Source organism: Marmota marmota, unplaced genomic scaffold, assembly GCF_001458135.2.
Source record: "Marmota marmota marmota unplaced genomic scaffold, marMar, whole genome shotgun sequence".
In the NCBI taxonomy this organism is placed as follows: domain Eukaryota; kingdom Metazoa; phylum Chordata; class Mammalia; order Rodentia; family Sciuridae; genus Marmota; species Marmota marmota.
Genome location: NW_026000108.1, coordinates 46,421,376 through 46,436,975, shown reverse-complemented (window position 1 = coordinate 46,436,975; position 15,600 = coordinate 46,421,376). Strand labels below are relative to the sequence as shown.

The 15,600-nt window shown below is 32.8% G+C and overlaps 1 protein-coding gene across 30 annotated transcripts in view; it reads right to left on the bottom strand.

The window, feature by feature from the left end:
• Adgrl3 (adhesion G protein-coupled receptor L3) overlaps positions 1-15,600 on the bottom strand; it is a 790,900-nt gene that overhangs the window by 612,620 nt on the left and 162,680 nt on the right. For 29 of the 30 annotated variants that reach the window (XM_048784572.1, XM_048784544.1, XM_048784554.1 and 26 more), the window contains exon 2: positions 4,181-4,245. The gene's annotated coding sequence lies outside the window, so the exon portion shown is untranslated. Of the gene's footprint in view, positions 1-4,180; positions 4,246-6,205; positions 6,228-15,600 lie in introns of those variants that run through there. The other variant, XM_048784546.1, reaches the window with a different exon arrangement.

The following is a 15,600-nucleotide window of genomic DNA, read 5'->3' as shown; positions in this document are numbered from 1 at the left end:
AAGCATGCTATAAAGATAAGATACTTAGAATGTGTGAACTAATGAAAAGAGGCATTAAATCAAACTTTGTATAATATTATGGCGATACATATTCTGGAGAAGAATAAAGCAGATGGGGGCAGAGCATACTCTCAGTTTCAATATTAAATAGCATGTGTTGGGAAGGCTGTCGTGAGGAGGATGTTTGCAGTTTAGGAAGTAAGCCACATGAATAACTGGGAAACTAATTGGAAGAGAAACCAAGAAGGCTAGAGATCTTAGATGGAGAGGCCTGGTGTATTCTTCACCGGCAAAGAAGCCAGGGCAGATAGAGCGCAGAGGAGGCTTAAGATGGAAGACTTACAGTGAAAACAGTCAGGTGGGTGTATATTATCCAGACAGGAGGGACCTCTGATGTGGATCAGGGTAGTAACCTAGGAGGTACTCAGGAGAAGTCAGAAGATGCTGATAAATATGCAACATGTCAGAAAGGGAATGTAAGAATTACTTCAAGGATTTGTGCCTAGAACTCTGGTGAGAATGGTGTTACTGAATAGGCCTTTTTTTTTTTATTCTGGAAAAATCTGATTTGATGTTTGGTTAAATATATTTAAAGAGACCATTTACTGGGCTGGGGGGTGTAGCTCAGTGGTAGAACCTAGGATGTCTGAGTCCCTGGCTTCAATTCCCAGCACCTCAAAAAAAAAAAAAAAAAAAAAAGGTGGGGTCATTTACTATGGAAAATACCCTTCCTCAAGCACATCATTATTGAAGTTCAAAACAAAACGGCACTTTATTTTATAAACATTTACATTGTGCTTAAGGTATGTCTACCGCTACTGTATGGCAGTAAATTTTATGCACTCCATGTTACACACAAGGAAAGTGAAGCCCAGAGAAAGTACAACAAATTCATATATTGAGTCTATCTTCAAAGTGTGAGCTTTTTACTTCCTCTTTCTCCACCCTTGCTTCATATTTTATTATTAAACTAGAATCTAGAGTTTCTCAGTGTTGAAGGTACGGGAAGAGGTAGACTAGTGATAGAAATGAAGGAATTTCTAGGGTGATTAATATGTTCTATACCTTGATTTTGGTGACACGTAACTTTATCTGCTTGTTAAAGCAGAATGATACATTTTAAAGGATGAGCTCATTCTATTGGAAATACACACCAATAAACCAGACTTTAAATAATACAATCTAGCAAATACTATTAATTGATACAAGCTGGAAATGACACACACACACACACACACACACACACACAAATTATGCCTACACATACATTCCAAATGAAGAGTACTACATAAGAGTTCTACATTTTCTCACAGTTCATGTATTAGTCTAATACTTGGGGTTTTTTTCCTGATTAAAGCAATACTTTCTACATCATCTTCCAATAGTATTTTATGATGAAGTAATATATTTTATTTGTTCCCATACAATTTTTCATGTGTAATTACAGCCAGTTTTCCACAGTGGGAAGAGAGAGGGTTTCCCCCAGTGAATTTGTTCCTTCCCTACAGGAAATCTCAAACAATACTTCAATAGATTTTTCATGAAGTTTAGTAAAAAGTTGTAAATTACTAGCTAAAGCATAACTTTAAATACAGATAAAAAAGAGATTTTAATTTTATATTCCAGGAATAAAGTTATTATAAATTCTGATATTCACATTGCTGTGTACTATCATTACCATGTACACTCAAAACCAAATATTCTTAGGATATGAGATAAATACCAAAAAGAAGTGTAAAAAAATACTTCAAATGTCCCTTAACTGAAGAATGAATGAATAAAATGTGTTATATAAAGGAATATTATTCTCCCATGAAAAGAAAGTCATGAGCATCCTACAATAGGGTTAAACTTGAAAATATGCTAAGTGAAAGGACTGATATAAAAGCTCATCCATATGATTTCATTTATAAGGCAATTCCACAAAGAGAGAAACCATGTTAGTGGTTGCCAAGAGAGGAACTGAGGGATGAATGTGTATAAACTGTCAGAAGATACAAGGTTTCCTTTTAGAATGCTTAAAATGGTATGTAATGTGATAGCTGACTGACTTATGAATATAACAAATACCAATATATTTTAAAAGGGTGAATTTATTATATATTAATAATATCTTAATTAAAGAATGAGGAAATATACACTGCCAACCATTCATCATGGTAAAATCCCTGATTCCTTCAAATACTTCAGATTTGGAAGCTGTCATAGTCATTACAGTAAATATTGTCTTAATTCCTTCTTATATTTTTTAATGAAAATAAATATGAGGAAATATTCTGAAATACGATTTCCACTATTGTTCTGAAACATTATTTCCATTATTCTTGAGTATGCTAGAGACAGTCAAGCTAAAAAAAGTCATTTTATATGGCAGACATGGTATCCGTGAGCTATTCTAAATCTTCTCCCAGTTCATCTTGCTACATATTCTCATCACATCGGTACTCTTTCAGTAACACTGAAAATAGCTGTCCTTCTAATGGCCATTCCTTGCTCCTTCACAAATCAGTCTGTGAGCTGGGAATGCCTCGCCTTCACTCCAGTGAATTTCACAGCTTCTATGATGGTTTCAAGACCCACAGAGAAAACTGAACTGCTTCTACCTTTCTTTTCTAAGAGTTTGTCAATAACTCATTGAAAGTATGTACAACAGTACCTAGAGCTTCATCTTCACCTTTAGCTTTTAATGTCTCCTGAGGAAGTGCATTTAAGTCTTGTTGGGTTTAATTTTAATTTATTTAATTATTTATTTATTTTACAAAAAGGAATGGTTGAATAGACCTGTTTTATTGGTTAACTGGATTAATTTATTTCACTAACATTAAGTACCAAATAAACCATTTCATTTTCAGTTTAGAAGAACAATGTCTGCAAAATTTAGAGGCGAATGTAATAAGCCAATAAATACAAATGAAAGATTCAATCATATATATTCTAAAAAATGAAAATAATACATGGGAAATTAATGCAGTGATGGAGAAATCAAGGCAAAAATATTTAAAGGATGGAATATCAGTCCAAAAATTTCACCACCTACAAAGGCAAGTGCACTGTTTTCATAGTGCTAACTCACTCAGCACTTTTAAGGCAACGAGAAAATAGAGAATCTATGAAAACAGATTGATAGTAGTTTATAATATATACCAATTATATTAGTAATCCAAATTGAATGAACAGAAATTACTGTAATATGTACAATGTAAAAGTTGATATTTCTAATTTTAGGGTGCATATTAATAATAACTCACATTGTAGACATTTACAAAGTTATTTACAGAATTTAATTTCAGTAATTTCAAGTATAAAGGAAATTCCAATATTAATGTTGATTGCTTAATATAAAGGTTCTTTCTGCCTTCTATGATTTGCTGGGAAAAATATAAATACATGCGCTAACCTAAGGTTATACTCTGAAATTGTTCATGTTGTACTCTATAAATGTTTGTTTGCTTGGTTTGATTTGGTTTGGTTTTGATACAAGGAATTGAACCCAAAGCACTTTACCATCAAACTACATTCCCAGCCCTTTTTTAAATTTTTATTTTGAGATGGGCTCTCACCAAGGCACTGAAGCTCACTTGGAACTTGTGATTCTCCTGCCTGAGCTTCTCAAGTCACTAGGATTACCTTAAATATATTTGTGATAAATGTAATCATCACTTTTGAGAATAACTTGCTTTATATTAAACATCTTGTTATCAAATGAACATATTTTATCTCCTAATACTCATTCACAATTAAATGAAAATGAAAGAAAAATCAAATGAATTAAAAATGACATTCATATGTTGTCCATGTACCAACTGAAAAACAAATCAGCATCTTTATTTCTCATTAGTTAAATAAATAACATCATATATACCTTTTCAACACAGAGCTAATAAATCTATTCATTTTTCAGCCCATTTGTTTTTCAGATAGCTAAAGCATATTTCCTCAAAATAAAGTATGCTTAACTCTATTAGTTGTAATTTGTTCAGAAAATAGATTTATTTTCCTAATCTATATTAATAAATGTCAATTTATTTCCCCAAAATACATAAAATTCCATTTTAACATGTGCTGCATTTTTGATATGACAACAACTCATAAAAGCATATGCTAACTTGAACATAAATACAGTAAACATAGTTTTTAAATTACTAGTAAATATGACTGGCAACAATAATCTATCAATTACCTTAGTTTGTTCTTCAATTACTAAAAATCCATGTTTTTTCCTCCAACTTAACAAATTAAACATTCCTGTAAAAAAGAAAAAAAGATTCAATTAAACACCAAGAAAAAAAATATTTTATTTTTTGGTTATATAGAACTATTTGAGTAATTCCTGCTACTTGACAAGTCTATTTTTCATTCACAATGCTTAGTGTGTCATAGCAACAGACTATGATAAAAAGAGGCAATTCAGGATACATCTGAAGCATGTTCACTGGACATGTGAATGAATCTGGTAGGTACAAAATTTAAATATTTTCCTAATTAAAAGAACATACAAGTTTTAAAACAAATTCTAAGACTTCTAAGAACTTGCCTAGTTTCTTAACAAGAAGCACTAAAATGTTGATATATATCTTATCACTTTTACCTTTCGAAAACTGCTGTGTAAAATAATTGAGAAACACCTTAATATGTTTTAGTACATAATCATACGTGCCCCCAAACATGAATGCAACATTCTCTATACACTTATATATTCATACAGACTATGATTATAAAAATCAAGATAGATTCAAGGTTTTTTTTAAAAATTAGAAAAATACACAAAACGAGTTTACTTCAATCTTTGATAAATAGGATTTTATTTGTCTTCATTTTCTTTAAGATATCATGATTTTTTCCATTTCTTGTGTTATTAAATTAAAATTTAATATGCCAGATTCTTTTCCAAAAAAAAAAAAAAAGAGTATTTTCCTACAAAGCATCTTCCTTACATTTTAATGTTCACTAGTAATAAGACAATGGTCATACCAAATTTTAAAATTTCTAGTAAATCTATTTAATAGCTTTAAACAGTCATCCATTTCATTACTTATTCTGATATTTAAATGTATCACAGTATTTTCATAGTAGCACTTTGCTCTTAGTAGAAAGTCAAGGAACTACACATATGTCAAAAGAGTGACAAAAGCCATCATCTATTCAAGCATTGTGTCACCAAATGGATAAGAAATTAGAGATAGGGCAAAAAGTCAACAGGATAAAATTAAAATTGAGTTCTTAGTAAAATCACTATTATTTGAAATTAGGAATACTATAACCTAATACAAAAACAAATTTGTGGAAATTATTTGCTAATGAAAGTATTCTATTTTGTTTGCAGATTTAAAAATATTCAACAATGGAACCCACTGTATTTTTTCTAGTGAGTGTCTACTCATATTTGGCCAATTAGTAAGGTTTTATACCAGAACTGTAACCAAAACCCACAGTTGAATGGCATATTTGGTTATGTGGACAGGCAACTAAAAGCAATTTTCAAACCAACTGCTTGGATTTAATTTTTTAACAACCACTCTCTCAAAAAATGAAGAATGTTTTTTCAAGAACTACTGACTATTTACATGGGTTACACAGACACACCCCCCTTAGTTTTTGAAGAATGGTCATATCCCATTTTGAAAATATTTTACATATCCTGAACAAGCATGCATACTGACAGCACAGGCTTAACTACAAATATCATCAGTCTTTAGGGCTTTCTCCTCCCATGTAGGAAATAGTTTCTGACATCCAAGCAGGACCAATACTTCCCAAGTGCTCTCTGACACACCACACCCACCTCACCACAGGCAGATCTAGGCATGTCTTCTAATGCTCCCATACCTCTTTGTTTTGTTCTTTATTTTGCTGAACTGTACTCTGTTTTAAGAACTCTGCCTTCTTCTGTATCACCTCTCCCGATAGGCACATAATAAGGGCCTCAAAAATGCTTATGGGGTAAACAAAATAGTTGCATTTTTTATAATTTAAAAAAAAAATGTTTCTTGGAAACTGTAATACAGTAATACAAAATCAAAACTGTAGCATTATATGTGTCTTTAGTTTTCACAGCTGCTTTATAGGTCTGTTTCTTTTTCTTTTTATACATAAGAACAGAGACTCTTTAATTTACAATATGGTTTTCAACATTGCATCACTTTACTCCATTATAGCCACTTTGGGCACTTAAGAGTAGGCATAGAGCTACCAAGGACAAGCTTACATAGAGCCACTTAGCCCCCTGATGAGACTGGCAGGTATGAGGCCCAGCAGAGGAAAGGAAAGCTGAAGGGAATGGAAAAAAAAAAAAAAACTAAGAAAAGAGAATGGCATCTTAACAGATGATACTGTTCTATCAGTATAAAGTAATAGGGCTAAATTTTGCCTACACTTCATAACTTGAACTAAAAGAGATTTTTAAAAACTAAGTATTATAAATGTTTGATTTGCATTTCTCTAAATGCTAGAGATGTTGAACATTTTTTCATATATTTCTTGATTGATTGTATATTATCTTCTGAGAAGTGTCTGTTCATTTCCTATATTGATTGGGTATTTGGATGTTTTTGATGTTAAGATTTTTGAGTTCTTTATATGTCCTGGAGATTAGTGCTCCACCTGATGTGCATGTGGTAAAAATTTGCTCCTATTCTGTGGGCTCTCTCTTCACTTCACTGATCATTTCTTTTGCTGAGAAGAAGCTTTTCAGTTTGCATCCATCCCATTTATTGACTACTCATTATTTTATTACTTGTGCTACAGGAGTCTTGTTAAGGAAGTTGTGGCCTAATCCAACATGATGAGAAACTAAGATTTCATCTCACTCCAGTCAGAATGGCAGCTATTAAGAATAAAAATAACAATGAGTGTTGGCAAGGATGTGGGGAGAAAGGCACACTCATACATTGCTGGTGGGACTGCAAATTGGTGCAAACAAATTGGAAATTGGAAAGCTGTATGGAGATACCTTGGAAAAGTTGGAATGGAACCACCATTTGACCCAGCTATCTCACACCTCGGTTTATACCCAAAGGACTTAAAAACAGTATACTATAGTAATGCGGTCACATCAATGTTTATAGAAGCTCAATTCACAATAGCTAAATTGTGGAACCAACCAAGATGCCCTTCAATAGATGAATGGATAAAGAAACTGTGGTATATTTACACAATGGAATATTACTCAGCATTAAAAGAGAATAAAATCATGGTATTTGCAGGTAAATGGATGGAGTTGGAGAATATCATGCTCAGTGAAGTAAGCCAATCCCAAAAACACAAAGGCCAAATGTTTGCTCTGATATGTGAATGCTCATCCATAATGAGTGTCAGGGGAGGTAGTATGAGAGGAATGGAGGAACTTTAGACAGGGCAAAGGAGAGGAAGGGGAAGGGAAGGGGTATCAGAGTAGGAAAGATGGTGGAATGAGATGGACATCATTACCCTAAGTACATGTATGAAGACATGAATAGTGTGACTCTACTTTGTGTACAACAAAAAACATGAAAAATCGTGCTCTATATGTCTACTGTGAATTGAAATGCATTCTGCTGTCATGTATATCAAATTAAAATAAATATTTTTTTTAAAAAAAGCAATAACAATAAATAAATAAATATGTTTGAGCATGTGACTAGAGGGAAAGCACTTAAGGAGGACCTAAAAATTTGGTGTGTTTTAGTTAATGTATTCAAAAATCTATATATTCTTTAATTTATATTTATACATAGTTCAAAAGTAACATAAAAGCAATGAACTAGAAATTATTGCTGTTCACTAGAGGGCTTGTGAAATGGGTCTAAGTACTAGATTGCTTTAATTAAAATTTAAAAGTTAGATTATCCTATGCTTTGCATCAAACTTTATAAAGCAATCACACATTAAAAGAAATCAAAAGTGGAAAATAAAATATAAATAAGATTCAATTCACCAATTTAAGTAAGAAATGATAAGCATGAATGTCCAAGGAAAATTTTACAATCCTGCGATAGCAAATTCTAAAAGTGGAAAAATCTTACTAAGAAAATATTTAATCTGCCAGGCACTACTCTAGGTGGTATGGATTTAAGAGTAAAGAAATGAAAACAGCACTCACGGAACTTGCAAGTACATTTCCACTGGAGAGCATACAGAGGGAGAAAGGGAAATGAGAGAGACAATATGCATCTTAATACACATATAAGCATTTTGCATATTTTGTATTATATGCAATATGTGATGCAGATAGACTTTTCATTTATGTTCTAAATTCTTAACATGCAGCACATATTGTTTTAAATTATTTATTTATGTTTTCACTTTACATTTAAAAAAAAATCTTCTGAGGTTTGTATGGATATTATTATCATCTGTACACGTAAATATACTAAGACACTGAGTGGCCAAGGCAGAATTTGACTGTAAGAAGTTCAAAATCAGTGTTTATACTCTCAAGCTTCTCCAATAGTATACTGATTTTTACTACTCCTGGTTTCAGGGGATACATATAATCTAATAGAAAATTAGCTTCCTTAAATCAATTTTTTAGAAAACATTCACCTCATATTTTATAATGTTAATCACTGTTAGAGGATACCATCACCTTCTGATATTTAAATAAGGTTTCAGGAAATCCCAATAAAAATTAGTCTGGAAAAAAGAAAATAAAATTCATTTTTCTCTTATTTCAAGTGGTATTAAATACAGAAGTATGTAGCATTGAAAGCAGAGAATCTCTGCTTCTGCAGGCAGGTTAGATCTGTTTATACTGCAAGCCTCTGCAGCCAAGAAATGTGCTGCAGCTCTTAATGGTTGACTGTGCCCTCCAGTGTTGCAGCAGACAGCAGACACTCACCACCAATTTCTTCTTTCTGAGTACTTGTCTCATGAATTTGAAGAATGAAATCCACAGACAAAGAAGAGTGAGTGCAATAGAGTAGGATTTATTCATGTGGGAAGAAAAGGGAGCTCTCACAAAACAAGAGGGGACTCCATAGGGGTTGCCACTTGAGTGTGTTAGTCTAGGGGTCTTTGGGTCAATTCTACTAGTCCAAATTTATGTTTATCTGGATCTGGAAAAGTAATAATGCTGTTAGTCCAAAATTATGCTAATGGACGTTTGAAAAGTATTAAGGCTATTGGTCAACCCTTCAGTTGGAACTTGCCTTTATGTCTGCCCCACTTCTATTTCCTACCAAGGGCCTGCAATCCCAGCATCCCAGGAGGTTAAAGTCAGCAGACAGTGGATGTTTGGGCATTCAGGCTGTGCTGCTAATGTGAAGCAGGCTTTCGCACCAGACAGTGTGGGCCCACTGCAGAGTAACAGATAAGCCTCCCTAGTTTGCCTAGGCATTGGCTTTCTGGGCTTGAGGCCTGTAATAGTCGGGTGAGCTCCACTGGGCCATGGTCTGTGCTCAAAGAACACACTCCAGCCCAGCCAGGCCACCAATCCACTGCCCCATTGCTGTTACTCAACTGGGACTAGTAGGCTGGCTATGTGCTCAGCACCCTGGGAGTCATGTCAGAATCTCCTACTGAACTTTCAGTAAAGGTTCATGAAGCAATGAAGAAGAGACATAAACAAAGATTAAAAAAAAAAAAAAAAGATCATTCTATTGTCAGTTAAAAGAGAGATAGGGCCCTGTGCATGCTAAGCACATGCAGTACCACTGAGCTATATTCCCAACCATGACAGTGCAACAATTGAGCTTTAAAAAAAAAAAAAGGCAATACTTTTTGTCCATAAGACTTAGTCTTTAAATCATTTTCAAAAAACTAGGCAAATAGTTAAATATTAGGTGCTATAATTTTATTATATGTAAGAAGAAATATATATTCTTCATATGTATCATTTCACATTGTTTGTAGGTTATATAGGAAAATGTGACACAATAATCTCATAATAGACATATTAACTGCATTTATCACATTCCATCTTTAGGTAGGCCTTCAAATATTATGTCTATAAGACTCAGTGTTCAAATATTTTTTCCAACTCCCCCTTCAGTTTTCAATCTACCAATCTGTGGATTATCTTCAAATACTTTCTACTTTTATTCCTTATTGTTAACCATTATCACATGACACCAAATTATTTTCTCTGTAATGATCAGATTTTTCTCTATTTCCATTATCATAATCCTCACTACTATGTGAAGTATGCACAGAAAATATTTTAATAGAATATAAAACTGTAATTAATAAAGATTACCATGGTTACTAAATAATACTGTTAAGGCAAGAATTCAAGATAATTTATGCTTAATTCAACTACTAGCACAGTGTCACCACTAATCTCCACACCTCAACAGCACTTTAGTATTCCTAGAGCATCATTCTAAGCCCTCTCAAATCTACCCTGAAAACAATTACCAGAATTATCTACAAACTCATGATGGTTATTTCATGATGGCTTTCCTCTCAGTAACCTATAAAAGCACCATATTGCTTTCCATAGAAATATGTAAAAACCTTCTAAAGCATGAATACATTCTTTTATATTAGAAACTCCTTTTGTACAGCACTCTACCAAATAGAATTTATATCATGTACCTTGGGTTCTGATCAGCTCCTCAGGCAAGACTATTCTGTACAGAGTAGCTGTGAAAGAAATCCCCTGTGCCAAGAATGCTTGGTGCACTCTATACACTCATTCCAATCTTTGCTACTATGCTAAGTCTCATCCCCACAAGCCTTAATTAAGTAGCTTTCCACAAACTGATCTTAAAACTTTTGGTGTATTTTTAAATGGATAGGACAAAGTTTAGTACTAAATGCACCCATATTTTCCACATGAGCTAGCTCATAGAGCCCAAGAAACAATAATCCATTGTATTAAGGAAAGTACAAAGGAGTGGAACTTTGAAAATAGTTGAGTAGCTTAGAAATATTTTCCCCAATAGCAATGAAAAAAAATGGACCATGTTGCCAAAAATATCTCTTTCAGAGCAATGCAAATCAACCAGTCATATAACAAATTAGGAACTATTTATTTAAAAAAAAACTACTGAATTTTTGGCAAGAACAATGGTTTTTTATAGCTTTATGCTTGAAATTTTCTCCATCAATCCTTCATGCCCATTTAAGAATCAGTGTCAGAACATGAAACAAATCTCGATAAATTTAAAATGACTGAAATCATAGAAAGCATACTGTGTAACCAAAACAGAATTAAATGGAAATTTAACATCTTCCCCTAATTGGAAACTTCTAAGTATTTGGGAAAGCCTACATATTTGGAAATATTTGGAAATAATGAGGAATTAGAAAGTATTTCAAACTGAATAAAAACAAAAGCATAACATATCAAAATTGCTATGATTCAGTGAAAGCTGTATTTATAGGCAAATTTATAACTATAAAAACCTACAATAGAAAGAAAAGAATGATTTCAAATCAGTACCCAGAGCTTCTTGCCTTAAGCAAATAGAAGAGAAAAATAAATGCAGAGGTAAAAGAGAGAGAGAGAGAGAGAGAGAAAGAGAAAACACTAAAGGAAAAAAGATATCAAGTTTACCAGAAGAAAAATGTTAAAAAAAATTACTAATTATTTAAAAATCCCATTAATTGTTTTTAAAATCTCACCAATGATTAATGTTTAAAAAATGCCTTATTTATTGTAATGTGACAATCAAATAACATTATTTAGGAACTTATTCTACACTGGGAAAAAATCATTATTAATTTTCTTTAATAGCCCAAACAATTTTTATAGGATATATTTAAAATGCACAGACAACTCATAGATTATTATTAGAGGAAAAGGACATCAAATGCAAAATACAGAAATGATCTTCAAAGTTTAATCAATTTATTCCCTAACATTTTAATTGTACATGGCTACAATTCTTACATTTTACTTAACAATATATCAAAACAAGTTATAACTAATACAAGAAAGGGAAGACGTTTATTGTTATAATAGTTTGCCATGTATATACATTGCTAGGATAGCATCAGATAGGATAGAGAAGGCAAGAGGAAGGGAAGGAAGAACGTATCTCAGGTGTGTGCTACACACTCAGCCATTGCAGTAATAGCTAGAAAAAGGGTAGTACAAACAGACATACTTCCTTCTCCCATAGAGAATAGATTCTATTAAAATCAAAAGGACTAGCCTTTTACTTTATTTCCTTTAGCTTGCAACCAATTACACTGAGAATTTTTCTGCACCCATAGAAATGACTAATGAATCAGAAGTCCCCAAATACACACAAACTGCTCCACTTACAATGGGGCTGGGTACCAGTAAATCCACCATAAATTTAAAATATGATGTTGAAAATGCACTTACTATACTAATCTATAGTAACACAGTTCCCTGTAGACTATCAGTGGATTACTCAGGATCTCATGGCTGTGGGCCACTGCAGCTATCCAGCATCATGAGAGTATTCTCATAACACTAGCCTGATTGAAAATTCAAACTTAAAGTAGTTTTTACTGAATGTTTATTGTTTTTGCACCACTGTCATGTCAAAAAATCTAAATTGAACCATTATAAGTTAGAGAATGCTGTGTAAGAGAGCAAAACTAATTCTGCCAGGTACCTGGCTCTGGCTTTGTACCTTCATGGGTCTATTTTGGTTATATTCTTGCAGCCATGAAGAAGATACTAAAAAGCAAGGAGTATTCAAAGCCTCCCCAAGCCCTCACAGCCTCAAGCACCTCCTTCTTTGAGTTTGGCAAAGGACTGACTCACAGATGCTTTCACTTCAATTGTCCTTTGGTATAATAAGGGAGAAAACCTGCTGTGAATATTACAGCCTCAGAAGGAGTTCAAGCATTCTATTCCACATAGGAACTGAGATGCTTCCTGTAGTACAAGAAAAGATAGTAAAATATGCAGCAAAAGTAATGATGAAGGTGAAAACAAACACCTAGAAAAGGAATCAGTTCACAATGGAAACTCCCTACTGGCATCATGAATTGAGGGGTGGGGCAGAAGAGCCTCTCCTTCTAAAATTCCATATTACAAGGAGTCAGCAGCCATGTGTCCAACCTTAAGAGAACTTGGTGAACTTCCAAGAAAATTATTTCCTCAGCCATGTCTGTTCTTCTTTTTTTTACTTGAGAAATAGTTTTCAAATTATCAATCTGAAAACAGTCACTTAACTTGCCCTGTGTTTTTACCCCTCAAGATGGCTATTTATGACTATAATTACACATGACATATTTGCCAGTTAATCATGGTTTCCAACTTCTTTAATAATGGGAATTATCAAGCTTCTGTATAATAAAGTGTGCCTACCCTCTATACTTTTAAGTGATCATTTTCTAGTTTTAGGACAAACTGTAATCTATCCTATTATTTACATCATGAAATAATAATTATGCAACAAAGCATACATTTAAAATTCTATGGCAAATAAGTTCCAAACAATTGGAACAATTTGCTTTGTAAGTAATGAAATTATAACAATAATTTAGTACTTAAGAAGTTTTAGTAAGAAGGAAATAATAGACATCAATGTTCATTTGTTTCAAATTCAGAAAAATAAAATTAATTTTTAAAAATAAATTATTTTCAAAATACAAGAGTCAAGTCAAGAAAGGAAAAAGTTGTTCTCAGAATTCCTGTCAAAATAGGGGACTATAAATCAGGGGGACTATAAATCATAAAGTATATAGTATGAATTTTCAGAATATACCAGCCACCTAGTAATAGTGATTGCTTCTTTTTATTTGAATATATATTTTAAAGTTCATGTCAGTCTTTTTTCTACAATGACTATATGAAGAAAAAAATATGCAATCACCTTGTTCTTTATTACAGATAGGTTTTTGAAAGGTTGCCTATGAATTAATTCACATTGAGTGGATTGGAGATATTCACTATTTAAATGATCTCTATACTAAATCATTTTAAAATGCAGTGAGTAATAACCAGTTTTCCATTCATGCTGCTTGAACTGTCTTTAGTCACTCCATCCCCTTTCCTTTAACACCAACCCAACAGGCATACAGGACTTACCTTGAAACATGGTTCTAGAATAATATAAATCAAGAGTAATTTAGGAAGTATGCTTTTTGATTCATATCAGACCTATCTCAGAGTTGTGGGTGTAAGAAATTCATTCCTGTTTTATGTCTAAAATTTGAATAAGAAATTTAAAAGTACATTAAAGCAGAAAGCCTATAATATGAAAAGATCATTTTCTTCAAACATTTATTACCCTGTCTTTAATTATCAATCTTTAATTCAGAAAAGTGTACTTGTCCTTCATGGTAAATTTAGATAAATAGCTTATTCTCCCACTATTACATACTCTATAAGGAAAAATAACCTAAGAAAAAGTTATTGTGTTATAATGCATACTATCAAACATTTTCTATAGACTCATGATTGAATTTTTTAAAAGTTTTTTTTTTTTAAATTCAATCATGAGCCTATAGAATTTGAATTCTTTTTGTATTTATACAGCTTCTGATTTTCACTTCCAGAAAATGATTTTATTGCTCCTAAGAGGTTAAATTGCCAGGTAATATCAACCCCAAGAGAGTATGGTAGAATCTTGGTTATTTCAGTATAGATGAAAATCTGGCATCTAATGAAGTATTTTTTGGTGTTTAAAACAGTTGGGATTACCAGGCCAGACACTGAATCTCAAATGTACTTTTTCCAAAAATCCTGTCCTCTGGTCATTAAAAAAAAAAAAAAAAAATCAATACATGAATTCTAACTGAAGTTTAAATGTCTTCTGAGAAGTGACCTCCATCAGGCTCCTTGGGAATCTTGGGAATGTTCCAACTGTGTAGGGGGTAGGGTGTGGGATCAAAAAGCAGAAAGAATGAAATAAAGAAATGCTTCTGCACAAGAGAAAATAAAAATCTGGCTGGAGGTCTAAAAGTGATTAGCTTACATGTCAAATACCAGACGTCCTTGCATTGCTACTGGGCTTTCCATTTTTCTTTTTGTTCTATTCCCACACTGCCTACAGTTCATCGCATAAAGCTTTGTTTCTCACTCAGACTAAGATTTCAAGCAGAAAATCTTCAATACCAATTCTTTAAAATGGTGTGCTTTATGCTCCATAGTCAATAGAGACTGCAACATCTGGCAATCAGACCAATGTGATTTCAAGTCCTGAATTATAAGACATGCTATTTTTAAAAGGTCACACTGAGCCAAAATTCAATGAGCTAAAGCATTGGAGAGGCCCTCAAATCAAGATTTAGTTATGCTTTATTTCCTATACATAGTTCTACCAAGTAGACCTGAAGAGAAACAGAAGCAGCTTACTGACAGGCTAACCACCACCACAAACATATGAAGAACTTAGGAAAACAAAAACAACCTAAAACAACACTGGAAATAGTTTGATTATTCAAACTGGAAAACTCCTGGAGTTTGGGCGTGATATTTGCCTTCACTTTTTTTAACATGCTTGCTAAGTTTTAAAGGGTGTGTGTGTGTGTGTTTTAGTCTTTCCCTTTGACTGCATTATAGGTATCCCTACACTTATTATGTTCCAGTGTCCCAGTGAATGCCTGAAACCATGAATAGCAGCAAACCATACTGATACTGGTTTTTTCCTATTCATACATACATATGATAAAGTTTAGAATACAGATTAGGCACATTAAGATATTTATAATAGTAACCAAGAATAAAACAAAAAAATTATAAAAATATACTAT